Genomic DNA, 24,102 nt, shown 5'->3' with positions numbered 1-24,102 from the left:
GTGAATGATGATGAGGGGAGCGAAGCGTTTATCAGTCCGTCCGTTCGGTTTTGCTTCCGTCTGTGCACCCATCCATGCATCCGTACGTGCGTTCATCTATGCGTCCATTCATCGCTCCGTCCGTCCGTCCCTGTCTCGTCCATGCGTACGTCGGTCCGTGCATCTGTCTGTCTGTCCACCCGTCCATCCATCCGTCCGCGGGTCCATGCATCCGTCCGTTTGCTTGTCCGTCTGTGCGTCCATCCATGTGTCCGTATTTCTGTCCGTCTGTCCATCTAGTGAACATTTCAAGTACCACCATCTCGCATCTTTTCTTCACATACTCATCATATAAAAGTGCCGCAATTCAGCGGACATTCCATGGACTTAACCAGAGTTAGCTACCTATTACTACTACTACTACTACTACTACTACTACTACTACTACTACTACTACTACGACGTCGACGACGACGACGACGAAGACTATTACTACTACATACATCGCGGACGCACGACCAACGGCTTAACGACCTTCGCCCCTAAAAGGAAGCGGAGTCAAAGTCCCATATTCTCATAGCCTCCCGGCGCCCTTGAAGGAACTCTGTTGGCGTAGGTGCCCCCCCCCCCCCCCCCGTAAACAATCCTGGCGCCAACCCTCACGGGACACTTAACTTTACCAAGAAAAAACCCGTGCACATATCCTCTCATCACATTTCGTTAAAAACAAGACATCAATTAACAGGGAAGGCACCAAAAACTGCAATTTTTTTGCACCCAGCATTCTACCACTTTTGTTTTTACGGCCAATAACGTTAATTATTATAATTTAGTACCTGGTGTTTCACGCCCCGAAACCACGATGTGTTTATTAGGGACGCCGTAGCGGAGAGCTTCTGGAATTTCGACCATCTGATGCTCTTTAATGTGCACCCACATCGCGCAGAACCCGGCCCTCTAGCGTCAACTGAAATGCGACCGCCGGGATGGCACCTAAGACCGTCGGGCTGCGGAGCCACTGTTCCACCGAGACACAGAGAAATGAAGGAAAAGGACAGGTGTGAATTCTCGGCGTGACGACACATTCAAAGCAGTTGTTGCAGAGAGGAACAGAGCCCCTGACGGCTACTAAATGTCTAACAACGCCAACGTAACCATATATTAATCGCGATAGCATCGCATCGTGACAGGGAATTATTAGCGACACAGACGGGAAACCGTCACGTGCGTGAACTGCATGGGCGTCGAGTGAGTTATATTTCCAAATCAATGGCACAACTGAATGATGCTAGAGAAAGCGGTGGTAACGGCACCAGGTATATATAGTTCTACCGTTGCCGCCAATACGCAGTTCCTTTTTTCTCCGTCTGTTAGCACGCAGCGGCCCACGCCGCGCATTTGTTCTTATTTCTGCACAATGGGCCGGACACTTAACGTGGGCGAAACAGCGGGAACGAAAAGATGCGTTTAGCTTCATAGCTCACTGTAGGTGTGCCCATAAAAATATTCGGCTTCAAAATCCTCAGACCGACTGTGGGACGGCTACAAAATGGCTGGAACCACTCTCGGTTTTGGTGCAATGCGATGCTGTACACATTTCTTCAGTTTCACACTCCTTAGCATTGCTGCAGCCGATTCTTTGCAGTTTTTTTTTTACTCCCACGTCATGTCGTCGTGTATTAACGTATCCTTGCACTTCCTGCTCACCGAAGCGCGCGCAACTGTATCCCACACGTTTCTTTTTCTGCGCCGTTTTGTTCCTCCTCTGTGCGCAGGGTTCAACGAACTGAGTCCGTGGAGCACTCGCTGCGCTAACGAAGCGCCCGGCGCGCTCTTTCTGCGCGGAACGATGAACGCCCACGCCAGCAGAGCGCGCTAATACCCGAGAGAGTTAAAGCTGGCGTAACCTTACAGCGTCCGTGCCAGCGCCCACACTCGCTCCTGGTCAGGAAATGAGCGAACATTCATATAGTACATGTACAAACATGCGCGGCTTCACACTGAGGGCGTTAACCCGAGCGTGATGCGTCCGATATGATCAGCTTATATAGAGTATTGTCTGATTTCCCTTAAGTCGGTGAAGGCTTCCTCCACTCCTACTGAGTCCAGTCATGTCGAAAGTTGGGCGAGTATGGGTGGTAGTTCATGATTACTTATGAAGCAGTGCACGACGACAGGCAAAAAAAGAGCGGTGTCCCTGTCGTCCCTTTTGTGCCTGTCGTCGTGTGCTGCTTCGTAAGCAATCATGACCTACTGAGTCCTTCATTCCGATGTAGTATATCTGTTTACACCCGTTATGCCAACTGTTTTCTTGGGTGATGCTTCATATCAGGTGTTTCAGATTGATATCCTATACTGCGGTGATGGTGCTCGGCGGCTGGCCCGAAGGTCCTGGGTTCGATCGCATTTAGGTGGAGACGGGCCAGTGTATACTGTGCGATATCAGTTCACGTTAAACAACACCAGATGGTACAAATTTGCGGAGCCCTCCACTACGGCGTCTCTCATAATCATATTGTGCTTTAGGAACGTAAAACCACATATATTATACTGACATCAGTTACCGTATAGAACTTCTAGGCGCGTAAAACTTCAGACAACTAACACAAGAGACGAGGACGAGCGCAGACTTTCAACTGATTTATTACTACTACGACACACATATATATGTTAGAAAGAAGATAAGATCACTTGCTTAAGCAAAAAAAAACAACACACAAAATCAAAAGGCGACAAAAGAGAGACTGCAAAACACCACGTGCTCACCCTGGACCCTCACGTGCCGAATTTAAAAACGCCAATTCTTTTCCAGATAATGCTATCGATGGTTTGCTGATACAGCTGCCTCGAGCAATTGCTGCAGCTTCAATCACAAGTCTTGTACCTTCATTAGGGTGGGACGCGAGAACCCTTGTCTTTTCGAACAAAGGCTGGCATCCACATTCGGAACAATGAGCGGCCAAAAAACCGTCCCGTCCTGCATTTCTTACTTTCTGACAATGTTCTTGAAGTCTTACATTGAGGCACCTGCCTGACTGACCAACGTACTCAGTTACCGGGCGGCCTCAAAGAGCCGGCACAGGGTAGGAGTGAAAAGTGGGGAAAGGAGGTATTTACCCTCTCTCATAGTGTTTCATATAATTTCTAAATGGGGTTTACACAATGTCTAAAATATGGACGCACGACATGACCGAATAGTGTACCTTACAAAAAAAAAGATGCTCAAAGTTAGTCACGTCTGTGCGGCTTATTAGCAACACCAATAACGACAGGCGAGATGCAGGCACCATTTATAAATCTTGCGAATAGTCATTTAAAAAAATGGGACGGAGTTGGTCACTTGCGGGCTTCGCCGGCGATCCGCGTGTTTGAGACCACGGCTGTATAGGTTTTGGCACATCATATCGGCGGACAAAAAAGGAGCAGAACAATAGCTTTTTGGCGAGCCAGTTAACTCGACTAATCCGATGTTCTTGCGTCCGAGAAAATAAACATGGCCCAAATGTAACCACACAGGTGTATGACCTCGCCGGCATGGCTGAATATCCTGAACAATTTCGTCTCAAAGACAAGACCAATAGCATACCTAACAAACATCATGCCATTTTGGTATTGTTTAAGCAGCGGGGTTTTTGGTATACTCTAGAACAAGACAGTACACAACTTAGACAATGACTCTGTCACCATCCTCCCCAAAGAAATCAATCTTATTTGGGAGCCGGGGACTTTCCCTAAGGATTGGAAAATGGCGTCGGTTATTCTCATATACCTAAACCTGACCGGAACCCCAGTCTTAGCAACTTATGAGCCATTTCACTGACGTCTTGTATAGGCAAGGTCACCAAGCATGTCATCAACACTAAAATGTCGAAGCACATAGAGAAGACTAACCTGTTCCCGTACAACATAATGGGTTTTAGACCACACCTACCTACTTAGGACGTCATTAAAATGCTGAAGCATCACATCATCGATCAGGAGGCGAAAGACGTTAGAGCCATTTTCAGACTCGATCTTGGAAAAGTCTTTGACAATGTCTCGCACTCTACCATACTTGCCTCTATCTCTTCCCTCAACTTAGGAACCAACTTTCACAATTTCACCAGCTCGTTCCTCAGGAATAGAAAAGCTACTATACAGCTAGAGAATCTCAAGTCTAAACCCTATGATCTAGGTTCCCCGCAGAGCTCAGTCATCTCCCCACTGCTGTTTAACATTGCAATGTGCGGCCTTACTGCCAAGCTCTCAAACCAAGAAGGCATCAAGTTCGCCATCTACGCGGACGACATCCCCATATGGAGTGTCGGTGGCTCAGATGGCTCTGTGGAGAGCTCTTTTCAAGAGGTCGTCAACTGTGTTGAAGTCTACATAAAGGAAATGGGCCTCAAGCTTTCGCCTTCGAAGTCCAAACTTCTATTATATCGACCAACGAGACGGGAACCCAAACTCGAAAACTGGAACTAACTGGCCGACATCGATATTAGGCTGCACACGGCATCGGGGCAGCATATTCCTAAGGTGGACTTCATACGCGTTCTGGGCATGATCATCGAGGCTAATGGACAGAACGGTCGCGCGATTGGCCATCCGACTTCCAAGGCGGAAGAGGTCATCCGACTAATCTCACGCATTTCGAACAGTCGCGGTGGTCTTCGAAAGGACAACCTCCTCAGACTGTTCCGTGCATTCTTGATAAGCCACATAAGCTATGTCGCATCTATGCACAAGTGGCAACTCCATGAGAAAAATAAATTGAATATCCTCATGAGGAAGAGCATCAAGAAAGTTCTTGGCATTCCTATGCGCACAAGCACTAAGAACCTTATGAAACTTGGAGTCCACAACACGCTTGAAGAAGTTATCGAGGCTCAACAAACGGCACAGGTTGCCAGGCTTTCGATCACACCAGAGGGAAGAAAGATTCTGGTTGACACTGAAGTCAACGCCCTGACGCTCGAAGTGCAAAATACGCTGCCGGATGATTATAAACGCACTCGCATCAAAGCGTGTCCCCTTCCACGAAATGTGCATCTACAGTACAACGTGGACAGGCGTGTCACTCGAGACTCCTTTTTTTTTTAGCTCAAGCTCACACCCACTCGTCTGTTTCATGCTTTGTTGATGCCACCCAGTACAGCATTTCCGCTCACTTTGTATCTGTAGATACTAAGGGTCATATTTTATCCTCAGCGTCGGTGGGAACCACTTCTGCTTATAAAGCAGAACAGATGACTATTTAACTAGCTCTCCTTGATCCACAAAGAACTGATATTTATACGGACTCTAAATCCGCTGCTGGGGCCTTCGCTTCTGGTTCCGTGTGCAAGGAAGTTTTTAGAAGTCTTGCTCACAAAGAACTCACCCACCACACTATTATTTGGCTCCCTGCTCACCTTGGCTTGAAGGTCGGAGGCATTCCCAATGTCAACAAGCGAGCCCACTCCAAGGCGCGAGGCTTCACTTACCGCACCGGGACTTGTGCTTCTCAGACAGAGGCATCAGCCCCCAACCTTCATTTTAGGGACATTTCGACTGCCTTCAACGAGATAACAAAGCACTACGAATTAGGCCGCAGGTCCTTTCCATTGCCACACGAAAAGTCATCTAGGCCACAGGCAATCTCTCTTCGCATGCTTCAGACGGGAACATACCCTAGCCTCGTAGCCTATAGCCATTATTTCGATATTTCAGAACTTTGTCCGGACTGCCACATTCGCACTGATTTTAACCACGTACTCTGGAAGTGCCCCTCATTACAAAAAAAAAATCAAATTTTTTTTCTAAAATGCGTTTCATTTAATGCTCACGAGTCCAGTCCTCGTACAACAACTCAAGGCTGTCCATAAGGCCCACGATACGGCGGTGAGGCTAGGCCTCCCCATCCCTGTGTGAGAGCGGCCCACAATCCTACTCCTATAAAACGAGGGTAGAATCCTTCAGGACCCCAATAAAGTTTTTCATACATCCATCCATCCGTCCATCCATTCATATATTCATTCATCCACCCATCCATCTATCTATAATTTATTATTTAGACAGCTGTTGACCGCCGTTAATGAGATAATGTGCATCACGCGCTGCAGAGAAGAATCGTGGGATTTTTGAATTCAGGTTTCTTTATTCACCCGATATATTAGCTGATGTTCTGATGTATATATGTATATAATCACTACAATAATATTCACTTGGCCGGACCCACTATATGTTCACTTATACGCTGGTTTTTATCTTCGCAATGTGCCAGTCTGACATTGACCGCGCTATCACGACTTCACAGCGTCTTCATAGAATTTTTCTTTGAATTCTTTCGCACCCCTTTTTTCTTTCTAAAATTCCGAATAACGTGCTGCAGAACTCCTGCTTTGCCTATCTCTCTTTTTGTAAACCGTTCCTTGGGCTGTCAATGAGAAGCACTTTTCGATGTATTGTCATTGTCATTCCGTCTAGTGCAGTTAGAGTAGACGCTTTTACCATGATTTTATGTCCGCTTCGTTTCGTTTTTTTTTATTTTTTGCACTGTTTTACTGTTTTCTTTCTGCTAGTACAATAATATAAGTTTTTAGGGGCGAAGCTCCTTGTGGTCTAGGGCAGTCCAGCGCCCCACCAGCGTAGCCAGCACACCGTATCCACAGACAGACAGACAGACAGACAGACAGACAGACAGACAGACAGACAGACAGACAGACAGACAGACAGACAGACAGACAGACAGACAGACAGACAGACAGACAGACAGACAGACAGACAGACAGACAGACAGACAGACAGATGGAAGCTTCGCCCCACTTATCATTCACAACGCGTATCATCCGCCCGTCCGTCCGTGCGTCCATTTCGGACGGTCTTGCCTCGTACTTCTGAACGATGTCAAGCTCCAAGACGTCGGTGGACGAGGCACTGACGCTTGCCGATTTTTCGTTGGTCATGCACACCCGTATTACCACTATAGGACGGGCTGCGGAGGGCTACGGCCCACTCGTCATCATTCACCTCGCGGATATGCGGCGACTTTGTTTGGTGGCAACCACACGATTACGCTTTCCGTTATTTCGATTCTTGTTCTTTCGAACAAATAGAATAACGTTGGCAGTTTTCACATGAAAGGACTTGTGCGGTCTTGTTATTATTGTTATTTATCAATGAGCTACCGAAATAACGTGCTTCATTACGTACTTTTAATTATCAAGTTTTTATTAGTAGACCCTTTAAGTCACTTTAGTGCCTTTTTACATAAATTGTCCCCAGCTTGGTCAATTAGCCCTACGTCGAGAAAACTAGATACGTAAGCAACCCAAGAACCCCAGACGTCACGGTGTAATGACACTGAAATTTCTGGACGCCATGATGTAATTTATTTCTCACGCTTTTTTGACTTATTTGCTAATCTATACTTCTGTGAGAAAAGGTACATTTCAGCTGCTTAGTTAAAAAGTGTCGAGGATTCCTTTTACGACGACCATAATATAAAGGATTGCGCAAACGTAAAAACTATGACGAGTACACAGGACTCTGGTAATTTAATATTTCTCAGATAGATAATGAGTTGTTAAGCGACAAACACGCATTAAGACAGAATGTTCTACGTGGTTTTGTATGTTTAGCTGCAAAAAAAAACCGTTATGGGAGGGGCGAGGGGGGTTGTATATTGTGTTATTTTTTTTCGTGTTGTCATGTAAATGGACCAACAACTCTAAATAGCCATTCTTTATGAACTTTCTTTTTTTACAGTGCCATGCTTTTCACATATCCTATCATCCGTGAAAAGGAGTAGCTGGTGCTATACAAAAGCGCCAACAACTCCTAAATGTAATATATTAATAAAAAAGAATTGGTACCTTAATATGGCAATACTTTCAGGAGGAGCTCTTTTCGGGAATGTTTGTCTATATGAAAATGCAATGCGCTATAAAAGGATGAACAATAAACAGATTCTATGGGCTCAAAGTGGGCCGCATGTATAAAATGAAACAATATTAGGGAAAAAATGCTGGTTTCTCAATTGTCGATGAGGATCGTTTAGCGAGCAACTGCACGAAACTATTCTAAACTAGACATTATTACAAGTTTCACTTCAACAAATAATCAGTAACACGCTACAATAATAAAGAAAATAAAAATGCTGTTGAGAAGAGATTCCGGTGCCTGTCACAATGAAAGTAAAAAAAAAAACAGGAGCGACACTGCAACAAAAGCTTGATAGCGAAAGCAGAGAGGCCTGCGAGCTCTTTGCTAATTCAGATGTCGCCGGATGACAGATCTTCAAGGCTAGAGTGAAAAAAATGATAATAACAGGAGAAGAAGAACGCAGGAATGACCGATTGCTGTTGTCGCACAGCATGCACACTTGTCTAGGAACTGCATCCGCATTCGAGAATATGGGACGAAGTGGCCGAGAGGTCAAGGCGATGAACTGCTGATCCACTGGGATATACCCGTGTGAGCATCCTCGTCACTATATATACTCGCATCCTCGTCACTATATATATATTTTTTTCTATCTTTAAAGCTACCTTAGCACGGAAAGGTTTATTATATTTATTTGTTTTGTTTCAAAAGGCATCAGCATGTAACCGAAGCGTCAGATGGCTTACAAGTTAAGCACATGGGTGGTAATTTATAGACAGCGTCCGTAGCTGTGCTGGCCAAACTTTCTCCTCTGCAGAGTCCAGTAAGTAAGCGCTGCAGGAAGTGCTTTTGAGAAGAGGAACGCGAAGGTATACACAAAATAAACTTTTGCGTGATTACGAACTTGTTTGTTATCGCATACTTTTTAACGCGCTGTTGCTACTTTGGTGGTGGTATCTGCATCACATTTATTCCTGCATATCACATGTTTTAGCTTTATTAGAGAGCCAAAGAGTGTTTAAGCTCATGACAAGGCAGCTGCTTTTTTTTTTACCGAACCAAAGCATGAGATAACCCAAACACTTGAAGGACGCTCGAGCGTCGCCTTCAAGAGTATAATGCGCGATAGCCTAATTAGGCTCCATGCATATCGCCTCTTCAATTGCTTGCCTGGCTTCGGTGCATGCCTCAACCTTCTCGCAAGAAACGCTGCCCGTTTCAAGCTATTGTGGAATGCCTACGGCAAGCACGATAACGAAGTGCCCACTACGCCATTAATTATTCATTTTCCCAATCAGCAAAGGACCCACGACCACTACGCGTCCGTAGGGCAACACACAAACCTACTCGGCCGCTCTCTTCGTTAATGCTTTTGCGACTGACGTGGATCAAAAATATGCCCGAGCGCTTTCTAATGGGTGGGCTTTTTAAAATATTTACTCGTTCTGCAATTCACATGTCTTGACACTAGGTACGATTCAACGAGTCTGTTATGGAACATTACGTGAGACTCCATCCACTACATGTCATTCACAGTGTTTTCTTTTTTCGAAGCACTTTCGAGTACGACTCTTCGCGTTACAAAGGTGCTCATGTTCGATTCCACAATGCTCGTACTTTGCAGTCAGACGAATCCACACATCAAGCCTCACTTATAATGAATACCAAAAATGCCCAAATCAAATTTATATCGGACCTTTATTGGGTAGGATTATCTGGCATTCATTCGACTGAAACCATGCATGTCAGAATTTAAAACTTATTACAAAAACTTTTTCAGCACCTCTTCTGAAAACAAAAATGATGATGTCGTGATGCTACTTTTGTCATTTGTGACTCCTATAACTGACGAGGAATGTGAATCTATGAGTGATCCATTCACTATAAAAGAAATAGAACTTGCCATTGAACAGTTACCATTATCGAAAACGCCAGGACCTGATGGAATGTCTGGAGAGTCTTACAAACATTTAGATCATTACTGTGCCTTGTACTGCTCGACATTGTTATGGAGAGTTTTAGTCCGAAAACGCTTCCTGAATCTTTTACTAAAAGCCACACTGTTCTAATTCCAAGATACTCAGACCGAGAAAAATTTCGTCGTGCTGACGCCTATGGACCAATTACATGTTGCAACGTTGACTATAAAATTTTCGCTAAGTACTTTATATATAAAGTACAGCAATTCGCAATGTCGGTGCTCATTGGTGCCCATAGAATTTGCGGCCTAAAAGATGGCTCAATACAGTTTAACTTCGCACAGTATTGGAACACTGTTCACACTCACATGAACAACTGGCAATGCTACATGGAGACTTAGCGAAGGCCTTTGATCGGTTTCGCCATTCTTTCCTGTTTTCTCAAACATGCCAACTTTGGCTCCACTATATTTAAAGATGTAAAATCACGCTAGACTGATTGTTCTACCTGTTTAATTGTTAATGACCACCTGTTAAAGTCCCTGTTACTTAAATAGTCTGTGAATCAAGGCTGTCAGTTGTCACGAATGCTCCTTGCTCTTTACTTGCAGCTGCTGTGATTAAGCCTAATTCAATCTTGTAACTTCCGCGGTTTCAGTGTTTATGGAAATTAGGTAAATGTATTGGCGTATGCCAATGCTCTAGCTTTCTTTTACACAGATCTTTCTAGCATGGAAATAGTGGTGTGAAGAATTGGATTACTTGGAAAAATTTCAGGGGCACCGATGAACTTTGATAAGAGCTTGGAGAAGTGGTCTAGCCCATAGACTTGCAAACCAATCTCTTCGGAGGATACTTAATGATGTTGTGTGCCCCCAAAATACCTATAGGTGTTTCATTAGATGCATATAAAATAAGCGCACATTACTGGAAAGAATGTGTACCCACCCTAAAGCGTTATGCACCGATGTTTATTCCGCATAACCTCTCTATCTTTCGCAGGGCTAAAGCATATCTGTTTCTGGCAACCAAAACATTTTACGCACTGCAATTTTTTTTTTGTTCTAAGGTTTGCATTCAACAGTGTCACCGCATATTTGCTACTTTTACTTGGTCATCAACCTATGACCCAATGAGGCGTATTTTTTAGACCGGTTTGAGCATGCGGTATCTGTTTGGTACACTTTTTTACTAGAAAACTGGTGTAACGTTTTTTTTTTCTATTTTCTGAACTGTGCTCATCGGCTGCTTCGAATATTCATGAAGGTGAACTTCGGCAATGTTTTACGAAATTTCGTTCTGTATTCTAATTTTGCATTTTGCATGACCGATGTTTATGCTTCATTATTTTATTTGCATTTTTCTCAATTTTTGGGTCACGGTCAAGATGTTTTTTCGTGCACAACCAACGACGCCGATACGCCCCGCCGCGGTGATCTAGTGGCTAAGGTACTCGGCTGCTGTATTGAAGACTATCAGAAACGCGTAGTCTGGGTCTTCACTATTCTGCGTATTCTTTATTTATTTATTTATTTATTTATTTATTTATTTATTTATTTACACCAGACACAGAGCGGTGTGGGACATCTCGAAAAAAGACACGCACAAAACGTTATGTGATAGTGCAATGCTGGCTGAAAGAGTGTGTGTGTGTGTGTGTGTGGTGTGTGTGGTGTGTGTGTGTGTGTGTGTGTGTGTGTGTGTGTGTGTGTGTGTGTGTGTGTGTGTGTGTGTGTGTGTGTGTGTGTGTGTGTGTGTGTGTGTGTGTGTGTGTGCGTGTGTGTGCGTGCGTGCGTGCGTGCGTGCGTGTGTGTGTGTGTGTGTGTGTGTGTGTGTGTGTGTGTGTGTGTGTGTGTGTGTGTGTGTGTGTGTGTGTGTGTGTGTGTGTGTGTGTGTGTGTGTGTGTGTGTGTGTACAAGGAACACAAGAAACGGAACGGAAAGTGTATATTGGCGCTTAGCTCCATTCATGTGTCAGATAATTCGGTCCCATGCCACAGCGGTGTTGTAGGAGAGTGAGAAAGAGGATCACGGAAGAGATCTCAGCTGAGCGCGGAATTATTGCGCAATACGAGGGGTGAAAGGTCAGCCAACCCGGGCCATGCAAAAGGGAGCGCTGTGTGCGCGCTGAGAGGCAGGGATGAATCCGCCGAATTATTTTTTGTTCGTAGGGCTGCTTGTCTCTGACCATCGTTTCTATTGATGTGGCCGCTACATGTCCGTAGCCTGCAGTAAACACCTCTTATGCCCAAATTTCTAGGCGAATGCCATCACGCGTCATTTTCTTCAAGCTTCTGGTAGTAAACAAAAAAAATGGTGCGCCACCAATCTTGTAATGTGTGCTCAGGACATGGCACCACCAGTAAGCTTAAGGTAAACATGGTCGCCTAATGTATGTATGTATGTATGTATGTATGTATGTATGTATGTATGTATGTATGTATGTATGTATGTATGTATGTATGTATGTATGTATGTATGTATGTATGTATGTATGTATGTATGTATGTATGTATGTATGTATGTATGTATGTATGTATGTATGTATGTATGTAGTCGACTGATCGAGGTGCTTGAGCTACCCAGATTTAAGTTTACCACGCCTACCACGAATTCGCTCCGTATGTTCGCTGTCACTCGAGGAATCCGAAGCATCCCTGACTACTACAACAATGACCGGAATTTTTCCGTTTCTCCGCTTTCTACGCATACGCCGAATACATTCCTCTATATTATTTCGGAGAGCAATGCACCGCCCGTTGACAGCAACGGGAGATAAACCTTAGAATTGAAAGGCAAACAAAGAGTAGACCGAGAGCGATGTATAGGGGCGGTGTAAAGAGGAGGGCGAGTGTAGTCGAGACAGCACGACAACCCGATTCGGGCCGGCAATCGTGTCATGGTCGACGTGCCGCGTCGGTCATCGGTCATCGTCGATCGTGGTCGGAGAAGCCACAGTAACGGGATTCCCGCGCGACGTGAGGCACGAGGTCGTCCGTCAGAATGTATGCAGCACCCGCATCTGCCACGGGCGAAGAAGGTTCGCATGCATGGCATCGTCTTTATGCGCGGTCCTGAAGCGGTTTATACGTGGTCTGAATCTGCACGCGGTGAATAGCTCAGCAGCGATAGATGACGTCAATGCTTCGTAGTCAGGGGTTGTTAGACTTGTCTTCCTCAAAGCCTCGAAGAAGGCAAGTCCCCTTGTTCAAGCGCCGGCTTGACCAATCAAGCCCTGTTCATGGACTTTTTTTTACATCGCAAGCTTCCACTTTCGTTTTGTTTTCAGCATTAATGGCTGACGTCGCAGCCACCCAGTCTACATTATTTGCAAAGCGCACAGCATGCTGGCATTTCCTGTATTGTCGTGCAGAGCAAACTGTTATGGTTATTGCGTTGAGCAAGCGGTGAAACCCGCCATGGTGTTCTAGTGGCTAAGGCACTCGGCGGCTGATTCCGCATGTCGCGGGATCGAATCTCCACCGCGGCGGCCGTATTTTCGACAGAGGCGAAAATGCTCGAGGTCCGTGTGAAGATATAGTGGCACGTTAAAGAACCCCAGGTGGTCGAAATATCCGGAGCCATCCACAACGGCGTCTCTCATAATCATGTGATGGTTTTGGGACTTTTGACCTCAACAAGATTTGATAGAGGAAGCGCTGAAAGTTTATGTACTTTTAGAAGCGTGGCGGTTCGGGCTAGTTGGTATGACTTGTCGATTGTAATAGCGCGAGAATAAAACGACGACAAATAAAGGAACAAGAAGCAGACGAGCGCTATTCTTCTTCGCTAGTCTTGTTCTTGTCCCTTTGTCGTCGTTCTGTTCGCGCGCTATAACAATCTTTATTTTCACGTTGCGTACACATGGCACAGTCGGGGAAGAATGGCAACAGCGCTGAAAGGGAAATGAAAGCGTTTGCTATACGCGCGAGCCAAAAAAGGAAGATCAACGAATGGAAAAACAGCGCGAAACACAAGACACTGAAAGATACGGACAAACCACTGTCTTACGTATCGCACTGTTTTTCCCTTCGTCGTTCATATACCAACCGGCCCAATAAGCTCTTTAGTAAAGAAAACAAAAGCCGAGATAAATGAAGCGAGATCACACCGTTGGTAACAAAGGATGTGAGGCGCGAAACGTTCACAGAAAAGCGGGTCACAAACTGCTATGTGTAGCGGGATTATACTAAGCCAAGATGGGGTGCGAGAATTTCACACGAATTAGATGATCAGCTATAGCGCCTTGGAGAACGTGCGCTTAGCAGACGCGTGTCATTCACAGTTCATAGCATATGTTACCACAAAGGAATGCACTCTTAAGAAAGAGTCCATTGGGCCTTTTTTGTGTGTGGGTGAGTCGTCACTCGGCACGCATATGGACATCATTAAGTAAAGACGTGAATTATTTTCAAATGAACTGTTCACGCGAATTCCAGTCATAGGGCCTCGGTCAGCCCTGGCTTCTCTTTTTATAGACACCTCCCGTGCAGCGATAACAAAAGTGACACACCCACACTTCACAATCTTTAGCACGAACGTCCGTCCCATATAGTCTTGTTTTCCAACTTCAAGTTCGAACCCTTCGTGTTTTCCTAATGCTTAAAATTTGCCGACACATTTCTCACACTGAATTCAACCCAGCATTTATCCTAATAGCTATTCCAGGCACTGCAACGAATTTGCTAGCCACATGCTCTGGCGCTGCCCCTCGTTGCTGGGCACAGACCAAACCAATAATGTAAAGTGGTTATCCGCAACGAAGATCCCCAATGTCGGTGATCAACTGTGGTGGGCTGTCCAGAGGGCCCACGATGCGGCCTTCGGGCTTGGCCTACGTGGGAGCGGCCTGCTATGCGTTGAGTCGTGCATTTTCAAATAAAGTTTCGCATCCATCCATCACTCAGCAGACTCGCTCTATGACTTTAAAAGCAACGGTAGTGTATAAATTCGCGCATTTGCAAAAAAATAATAAAAAACAGTTCAGTACGTGTTTGGTTTAGAAACAGAAACGCCTCAAGAAGCGATAATCTTCGTTGGACTTGTGCCCTCGCTTACTTTGCCGCGATGGGAGGTCGCCTTGTGCGTCTAATGACAAGTGTGACATCGCGGAGTCTTACATGAAATAGCGGTTTTTCTTTTTTTTTTTGCTTGAACGGTTTTAATTTTGCCGTCAATATAGGCCAAGGCTTTCTCGCGGCCGTCAGCACAATGCACTGGAACTCTTGAATGTATTAAAAGGGGTGAAAGCTACGTCCTTGGGCCAGCTTGAGGAGAAGCTGCACGTTCGAGAGATGCAGGTAATATGACCTCGTCACGTCATATAGGCGCTTTTCATCTCAGGATTTTCGTTCTCTGTTTGATCACATTACGACGGCTCTTCAATCTCGTTAGCATGTCAGGTTGTTCTACTTTCTGCATTCCGTTAACCCTTGTTGACTGCATTTCATACTCATGTGCGCGGTACCACGCTCAACCAAACGTACAACCATCGCCCAAGGGAAACCAGGATTCCGGTATTCTCACTGCAGCTGTCGACAGCCCGAACTGCTCTAAAAGCGCTAGTGTGTTCTTTGGCAAGCTTCAGGACGAAAAAAAAAACAGGTTTCGGCGCTGTCATGAGGACGGGACACTTGCAGTCTCTTGCTCTTCAGCTTTTGCAGGCGCTATAGTCGTCTCGGGCGATGCGCAATTGACGCCCTCTTGGATCAACGAAGCATGCTACACCGAACAGCGCCCGGTGCTTCAACGCTGTCAGCCGTGTTACGATGCGCTGGATTTGACAGTTGCCTTCCCGGATATCAAGCATATCGTCACTCAATCGGCATGGGCATCGCATGCATCGTAATGTGACCACGAACTATTCAAGAGCCTGTTTCGCCAGCCGCCGCTGGGTTTCGGTGCTGTCATGAGGACCGGATACTTACAATATCCTGCTCTTCAGGTCAATATGCCTTACTGTCACGTTTCCGTTTATCGATATGACTGGTCTCGCGTGACGGCACCGAAACCCTACCTTTCATATCTTGTGCATACTTATTTTCATTGCCTGTCTGAGACAATTGCAGAGAAATCTCTGGACGTGTTTTCTGTGCTGTAGGGGCACTTATTGCTGTCAGTGGACGTCGCGATGAATCCGGAACCGTTAGGGAACAAGAACAAGGTCTTCTTGAAGCACTGCGTTCACTGCCAAAAACACACGACGGTCAGAATAAGTCTCTGGAGGCACTCGTGGAAATTAAAGCTAATCAAAAGGCTGCTGACGATGAGCTTACAAAACTTACGGCTGGACTGGCAGCGATTGGACGAGACGTTGGTAGCCTAAAAGATTCGGGGGACGAGTTCTAACAGCTGCAATATGCGAACTTCTCACCTGCAGCCCAGTTGGACCGGGTTGAAAGGCGCCAAGATGACCTTGAAAATAAGTTGCGCAGAAATAACCTGGTCTTTTATGGATTGAAATATACAGTAGGTGAGAGTTCGGAAGACTCTTGCTCGGACCATTTGGGTGTCCAGGTGACGTCATCGGACATGGAATGGGCTCACAGGGTGGGTCGCTTTACTACGTTGAAGAATAGGCCCATTGTAGCACAGTTTTGTTCCTTCAAAAAAAAAAGCAAAATGTACTTACGAGGGCACACAAGCTGAAAGGAACCACTATGTCAATAAGCGAGGATTACTCAAGCAAAGTTCGTTTGGAGAGAAGAAAACTGGTCGGATTTGCGAAAGAACGCAAAGAAACATTCAGGCTTCGCTTCAATAAGCTGAATACAGGGGCCCAAACATTTATACACAGTTCATCTAGTGATGACGTAGAATCGTTGCAATAACAATCAGTCAATCACTAACAATGCCAAGGGCGCTATCAGTTATAATTGGTGTTTATCGTTGTAAACTGTCGGAGATTCAAAATAAGAAGGGTGCGTTTTTAGACCTTGTAGCTACTACGATTGCTGATATAATTTTTGGCACCGCGAGTCGTGGCTCGACGATATAATTTACCACGCAGAAGTGTTTCCTTCACGTATTAACGTCTATCACAAAGATCGCGATGAGCGCGGCGGGGGAGTTTTCATATTGGTTAATAACAGATTAAAAAGCGTGTCTGTATCGATTACCAGCCTTCAGTACAAAAAACAATTGTATCGGGCCAGTTGGTATAAGGATCAATCTTGCTAGGAAGCGCAGCCACTATTACAAACAACACACGTGTTCTTTGTGATAGTGGCTGCGCTTCCTAGCAAGATGATTCAGTACAAAGCCGTGTGGTGTAAATAAAATTGAGCTGTCACAAGCGCAGCACGTTGCGGTAGGCTGTTTTTATCGGCCGCCTAACTCCATTAGTGCGCAGCCATTGGAAGCTTTGTCTGAAGCACTGGCTACGTTAGGAACTGAAATATATTTTACTAGGAGGCAATTCTAACCTTCCGGATGTTGACTGGATAAGTCCTGCTCCCGCCTTGCGCTCACGGTCTGGCCCGTACTTAGCACTGGAAGAGCTCATTAAGAAACACGCATTGCATCAGTTTGCTGCATCTCCCACAAGGTGCACTGGGCAATGTGCTAACATACTAGATCTTGAAGGCGGGTCGATTACACAAGTAATCATCCCGCCTTCATAAGGTCAGTTACAACTACGATTAGTGATCATGAGGTAGTAGTTGGAAGTTTGCTTTGCCAAAAGCTAAAGCTAAAAAAAAGTGTCGCTGCGAATTATTTATTTTTATGAAGATGGCAACTATGAAGCCATATCATCCAAGCTTATTTCGTTTTTCACTGAGTTCCAAGAGTGTTCTTCGATCATGAATATCACCAGTCTGTGGGAACTTTTTAAAATGGGGATTCTTAGTTTTGTCAATAGTCATGTACCTTCCAAAGTTATTTGCGGGAAACGGAGAGCTGACAAATCCTGGATTACCACAAGCCTAAGAAAGTCAATGAATTAAAAAAAATCACGCTTTCAAGCGTTTTCGTTCATCAGGAACTGCTGATGTTCAAGAAAAACTCGCTGAGTTAAGTCGACGGTTAAAGAAAAAACAATTAGGAGACGCGAAAGATAGCTTTCTTGGTTCCCTAAAACGAAAGCTGATTACTAATCCCAAGGAAGTTTGGAAATACATGAAATCAATTAATACCGGTGTCACACGGACACTTTTATTCGCGATCAGTCTCGATCCGGATTAACCACGATCCTGATTAGGCGCTGCTACGCGGTCACTTGTAATCACGATCAGGCATGATCGAGATCAAGACTATCGCGATCCGATCATCGCGATCTGCCTGAAAAATCGCAATTTCGCGGTCGTCTGCACCCCCTAGCCGAGCTTGTTGAAAGCACGATAAACAGGAAAATCGACCATAGGTCATTAAAAACACTTTATAACAGCTAAATAATTATAAAAAGCCAATTCTAGACCGTTTAAATTGGAACAATATCTGAAGTATTGCATATTTCAAGATTCACATCGAGCGCATGTATATAGTTACGGGAGAAGCAGATGGCAAGCAGTCGGCCATTGCCTTCAGCGCTTAGTTCCAAACTCGCCCCATCCGAGCTGTTAGAGCCCCCCGAAGCAAGCTGATGTTGAGTGTTGCAAGCCTTCCTACTGCTCCGCGACGTACGCGCACTTCGAGGTCGAATGAAGAGATCTTTACAGCAATTCACCGTTGGCAGGAGCGACTGGAACAGACTTGAGGCGCCAGATGTGAAACACTGGCGCGTACAACGAGATTTACGCTTTGCTGCGACTACACGGCTAAGAGCGGGGGCCATCAGAAATAAAAGCGAATGTTAATAATCTCACACAGCAATGCAGGTAAGTGCTGGGAAAAATTTATCGAATGATAGATGTATGAAATTACTATTGTAGTGGCATGCAAAGTTTTTGACGTTTGAGCGGTTCTTGCATGAATAACATTGCTGGTAAAGGGCTCTATAGATATACCGCACGCCGAGTTTTGACAGTGACATGTTTTACAATGCGCAACTGCCACGCGGGGCATTTCATCTGACCCAAGCTCGAATCGCATTAGCTTGAGCCGTGTAACAGCGGTCATGAAGTTGATCGCGATCAAGAAAACTCATCCGAATCACCCTGATCGCGATCAAAAGTGCCCGTGTGACACTGGTATAAGATGGACTCTGTTGGCATTCCGGGCATAACTGTTGTGAAACAACCTTTCCGGAAGATGCAGACAAGGCAGCCTGCTTAAAACAGTATTTTCAATCTGTGTTTTCCGAACGATTTCAAGGTTAAATGCCATGTACGGCAACCCAGCAATTTGAACCTATGGACAATATTGTTATTTCGGCTATATAGTGGTGTGTGCACTCTTCTTGAACGACTTTAACCAAACTCGGCTTCAGGACCGGATGTCATTTCTAATCACGTATTGAAGAGGTGTGCAAGTGCTCTAGCACCATTTTTAGCCGTCTTATTTTCAAAATCACTTGAAGGTCAGGAACTGCCGTCTCAATGGAAGCTAGCAAATGTTGTGCCAACACCAGAGTCTGGAAACAAAAAATATTGTTGCCAACTACCAGCCAATATCTTTCACCAGCCTATGTTGTAAAACTCTTCAACACGTTATATATAGTGGTATTATAAATCACGTGGAAAGAAAGAATTTTTTCTGTGCATTTCAGCGTGGTTTTAGGTCTGGTTCGTCATGTGTTACACAACTGTGCAAACTTTCTCATGATGTTTCAAGTTTATATGATAAGGGTTATCAGGTCTATTCAGTATTTCTAGACTCTCAGAAAGTGTTTGACACCGTTCCACGTGCTATTTTATTACATAAGTTATATTTTTTAAGTCTGCATGTTTCTGTTGTTGGTTGGCTGAGCAATTATTTACCTTCTCGAAAACAGTCCGTCCAAGTAAATGGTTCGTCTTCTTCTTCATACGTCTGCGTACTTTACGGAGTGCCACAGGGTTCAGTATTAAGCGCTTTACTTTTTTCGGTCTATATTAATGAATTGTCAAAATCTTAACATCAAACGTGAGGTTGTACATGGATGATTGTGCTATTTATGGATCAATACACAGTATGAACAATATTTCTGCTTTGCAACTTGATCTTGATACTGTGGTAAGATGGTGTGAGAAATGGAAGATGTGTTTGAATGTAAAAAAAAAAAATGTTGCTTCCTTAGTTTTACCGGAAAACGCAAACCTTTTCACTCGTCCTACAGCTTGTCAGTAGCACAACTTGACCATGTTGAACATTTTAAATACCTTGGTGTATACTTGTCTGCTGATTTATCTTAGAATAAGCATATAGGTTACGTAACTGGCAAGGCCAACAGTGTGTTAAACTTAATTAAACACAATTTCAAGTCTGCCTCGAAAAGTCGGAAAGTGGCTTTGTATGTTACAAATGTCCAACCTATCCTTGAGTATTCCTGTGTTGTGTAGAATACTCTAGGTCAAACTCTACAAACTTGAACGCATACAAAACAGCACAGCGCGGTTTGTCAGTAATAATCACAATTTTACCTCGTGTGTTACATGCATTAAGAACAACTTAGGATGGAAGCATCTTGGGCAGCGCAGGAAGGTCTTGTGATTAAAGTTTTTCTATTCTATATCCTGTAATGAAATGCGCATTAACAAGAGTTTATACATGATGAGCCCACACTACGTGTCACACAGAAATGATCACTCAAAAAAAAAAAAAAAAATCTGCGAGGTCAGCTGTCGTACTTACGCTTTTGCAAATTATTCTTTTTCTTTTACCATTCGCGAATGGAATATTTTGTATGCGCGTGTTGTTGATCTTCCATCCAATGCTTTTTGTTCGTCACTTCAAGATTTGTGCTTTTTGTGAACGCGCAGGAGTTGCTGCGCAAATCTATGACATTTTTTGAAGGCGCGAACGTGCGCTTTGTTCGATTGTAATACTGCTTTTATTTTTCCTCATCCCCCTACAATAATGCCCGCTTGGGCGATGCAGGTTGCACAAATAAATAAATAAATAAATAAATAAATAAATAAGTATTGTGCGCAGTCACAGTGCTTTTTTTTTTTTCTTCTCGTACCTTTTGCGGACCTTATTTCATGCCACAGTGCGGAGTAGCTAGCTGTCATAGCTAACCTCCGAGCCTCAAATATCTATCTATCTATCTATCTATCTATCTATCTATCTATCTATCTATCTATCTATCTATCTATCTATCTATCTATCTATCTATCTATCTATCTATCTATCTATCTATCTATCTGTCTATCTGTCTATCTATCTGTCTATCTGTCTATCTATCTGTCTGTCTGTCTGTCTGTCTATCTGTCTGTCTGTCTGTCTGTCTGTCTGTCTGTCTGTCTGTCTGTCTGTCTGTCTGTCTATCTGTCTGTCTGTCTGTCTGTCTGCCCGTCTGTCTGTCTGTCTGTCTGTCTGTCTGTCTGTCTGTCTGTCTGTCTGTCTGTCTGTCTGTCTGTCTGTCTGTCTGTCTGCCCGTCCGTCTGTCCGTCTGTCTGTCTGTCTGTCTGCCCGTCCGTCTGTCTGTCTGTCTATCTATCTATCTATCTATCTATCTATCTATCTATCTATCTATCTATCTATCTATCTATCTATCTATCTATCTATCTATCTATCTATCTATCTATCTATCTATCTATCTATCTATCTATCTATCTTGCCATTGAATCATCATTGTCAGCCTCACTATGACCCATGTCTGACTACCAGGTACTGGGCTTGCTGCTGCAACGTTATACAATCTTAATCTCGCTTCAAAGTAGCCAATAATAAAAATTTCTCATCACGACACTAAACGGTACCAATTGCTGGGGCTTTCCGAACAGCTCATCCCGTTCTGCACTGAATTTTAGCACTTTCACAACGAAGATTACGCCATTATTCTATTGTCGACCTTGAGGCCTAGCATAGATCAGTTATCACATCGAGTCACTTTTTTGTCATATTCGGTTCCTTCTACTAGTGTTGAGTAGTCGGAAGTAGTCCACATCGAAGAACGCTGAGTCTGCCCCAATAAGGACTACGCCCACATATCTCGCAACACGGTCGCAAATGTCGGAAGGGCAAGGACTTCCTCTCGAGGAAAGCGGTGAGGGTTTCGGCGTGGTGTTAACCACCGAGGAGAACCATGGTTGGCAGCAGCCGCGGCGTTCTCCACCCGCTGCCCCGCCGCCGCTCTCGATTCATTTGCGCGAGAGAGGCCACACACACTAAGGCGGCTGCTCCGGGACAGGTCACGGACGCAGCGCCCCCCCCCCCCCCTCCTCCCGGCAGGCAGTCAAGGCAACGCGGGACCAGCAAGCAGTGTTGAGTATAAAGACGACCGCCCAGGGACGCACGTGCTGGCGCAAATGGAGGAGCGGGCGAAAAGAGAAATGGGCTTTAGAGGAGGGCAGGAAAAGGCGCGAGTAATGCGCGAGACGAACCACGTTCCCCAGTAGAGCACGAAGCCGGCGAGCACGCTCGTTAAAGAGTTGTTTTGCGCTGCATTCGTTTGTTCCACCTGTAGACTTTTTCACGGGAGAGAAAGAACGCTGTGGTGCTGGGCAGCGCGCGGGAGTAGAATGGCTGATGTCACAGCCTTCACGGAGCACTTTTTAGGGGGTCACGCTCGTTTAGCGCAGCCCAGAGAGGAGGATTACGGCGGCGCCTAAGGAGCCGACTGCGAAAAGGTGTATGCGTCAAATTCGAGGGCAAAAGCTGCCCTTATGGTTTTTTGCAAGACGAGGTGAGTATCACACAAAGAACAGTTCAGTCGTTATAGCTGGAAGAGTGTCGTACGGATGCGCAAATACAATCACCACTTTCCACAGCGGCTCCACGGTATCATCTAGTGTAGGAGTCAATGATCAGGAAGAACAGCCAGTAAACACGTTTTTTTTTACGGTGAAAAGCGTCGTCTACAGTGAGTGTGAACTGTTTCAATCAGCAAAATAACCATGGACCATCTCCCCGAAGGGAACCCTGATGGGATGCGAAGCAGCAGCGGAGCGCATGGTGTTGACACAGGCGAAACAGGCGTCAACGCGGATGCTGGAAGAAGGGTTTGAAGCGAAACTCGGTGTAGCGTTTACTCAAGTAAACGTTTGTTTTATTGCAATGATACGGGAGGAGGGACGCGTCGAACACGCTTGCGCTTGGCTTTTCGGCTCACGTCTCGTCGGTGTTACCCATAAAGTTTCCTAATATACACTAGAGAGAACTCAGGCGCTAGTGTCTATGGGAGCTGAAACGCACGGCGCATCAGCGAGCATGGGAATGATGGGTAGTACACACATTTGTCTGATCTTCGTACTTCTGGCCTGCTTTTGACTCCGTGTGTGTTCGTGTGGCTTGGAGCTGTTTTTTCACGAAACAAAAATCAGCAAATGTTCAGCGGTTGCGCTTCACCACCTTTTTCTTTTAGACTTAGACTTACTTTTCCGAATCGGGTCACGAAGTTCAAAAGGGTTGAATCTTTCTTTCAAAACAAAACCGAAACACAGCAATAAACGAAGCCGCAAGTAAGAATACCAGGCAAATGTGTGAACTACCCATTATTCCCATGGTCGCTGAACGATCGCAGCAACAGAGTCCCCTCTAGTTAAATTTAGGAACTCTATGGTGTTTCCCGCGCGCTGTCTCTATTCTCGAACGCGATCGGCGTTCTTGACTCGCACCTCGTCGGTGTCGTTGGTCTTCCTCAGCCGACGCTTACGTTCGGCTTCCCTGGCTAAGGCCTCATCGGTGTTCCAGGCGTGGCGTTGTCATTCGCGAACGCGATCGGATTTGTTAATTTGCAACGCCGGCGACGGCCGAAAAAGGTACGCGCCCACTAGCGGGAAGCATGCCCCGGTGGCGTCCCGCCCGTCAGCGTGATCGCGCGGCAAGTAACGGCGCGCTGTTCACAATGCTTGCGCCACGGGACCTCGGCCGGGCTAGACGACGGCGCGCCTACCCGAGCGGCTTCTTCTCGCCGACAAATGGAGAGAGGTGGCTTAGGTGATGAGGTGATGCCGACGTCATGAGTGGGCTCGAGCGTTGCGAGCAGGGGAGACGGTGAAGCGAGAGAAATGACATGCGGTGAGCGGCGACAGGCTAGGTAGAGAGTGTTGTCACGCTCGCGCACTGTGAGGGAAGGCGTGGCCTACTTGGCACCGCCTTGGTGCGGAGGGACAGCGTTACACAAGCTAGCCAAAGAGCTGATTCGCATCTAATACGGGACGTTAGGAAACGAGCTTCTTAAAAGGACGCCACATTCGGTTGTCCAATCCTTCTATCTCACGCTCTTCTACAGTTCTATCAGCGTTGGCAGACTAAAACTCTTCAGAATAAAAACAAAGAGAGAGAAACAACTTTTATTGAAACGGCAAGTGTTAGAGGAGTTGACTCCCCTCCCTTAG

The 24,102-nt window shown here is 45.4% G+C and overlaps 1 protein-coding gene across 4 annotated transcripts in view; it reads right to left on the bottom strand.

The window, feature by feature from the left end:
* The window catches only part of Pka-C3 (Protein kinase, cAMP-dependent, catalytic subunit 3), a 144,443-nt gene that overhangs the window by 93,000 nt on the left and 27,341 nt on the right, over positions 1-24,102 (bottom strand). Inside the window, exon 1 of one of the 4 annotated variants that reach the window (XM_075865349.1) lies at positions 16,116-16,200. The exons of the other annotated variants lie outside the window; for them this stretch is intronic. The gene's annotated coding sequence lies outside the window, so the exon portion shown is untranslated. Of the gene's footprint in view, positions 1-16,115; positions 16,201-24,102 lie in introns of those variants that run through there. 4 annotated transcript variants of the gene reach the window in all.

This window comes from Rhipicephalus microplus, chromosome 1, assembly GCF_043290135.1.
Source record: "Rhipicephalus microplus isolate Deutch F79 chromosome 1, USDA_Rmic, whole genome shotgun sequence".
In the NCBI taxonomy this organism is placed as follows: Eukaryota; Metazoa; Arthropoda; class Arachnida; order Ixodida; family Ixodidae; genus Rhipicephalus; species Rhipicephalus microplus.
This window is presented reverse-complemented; position numbering and strand designations above follow the sequence as displayed.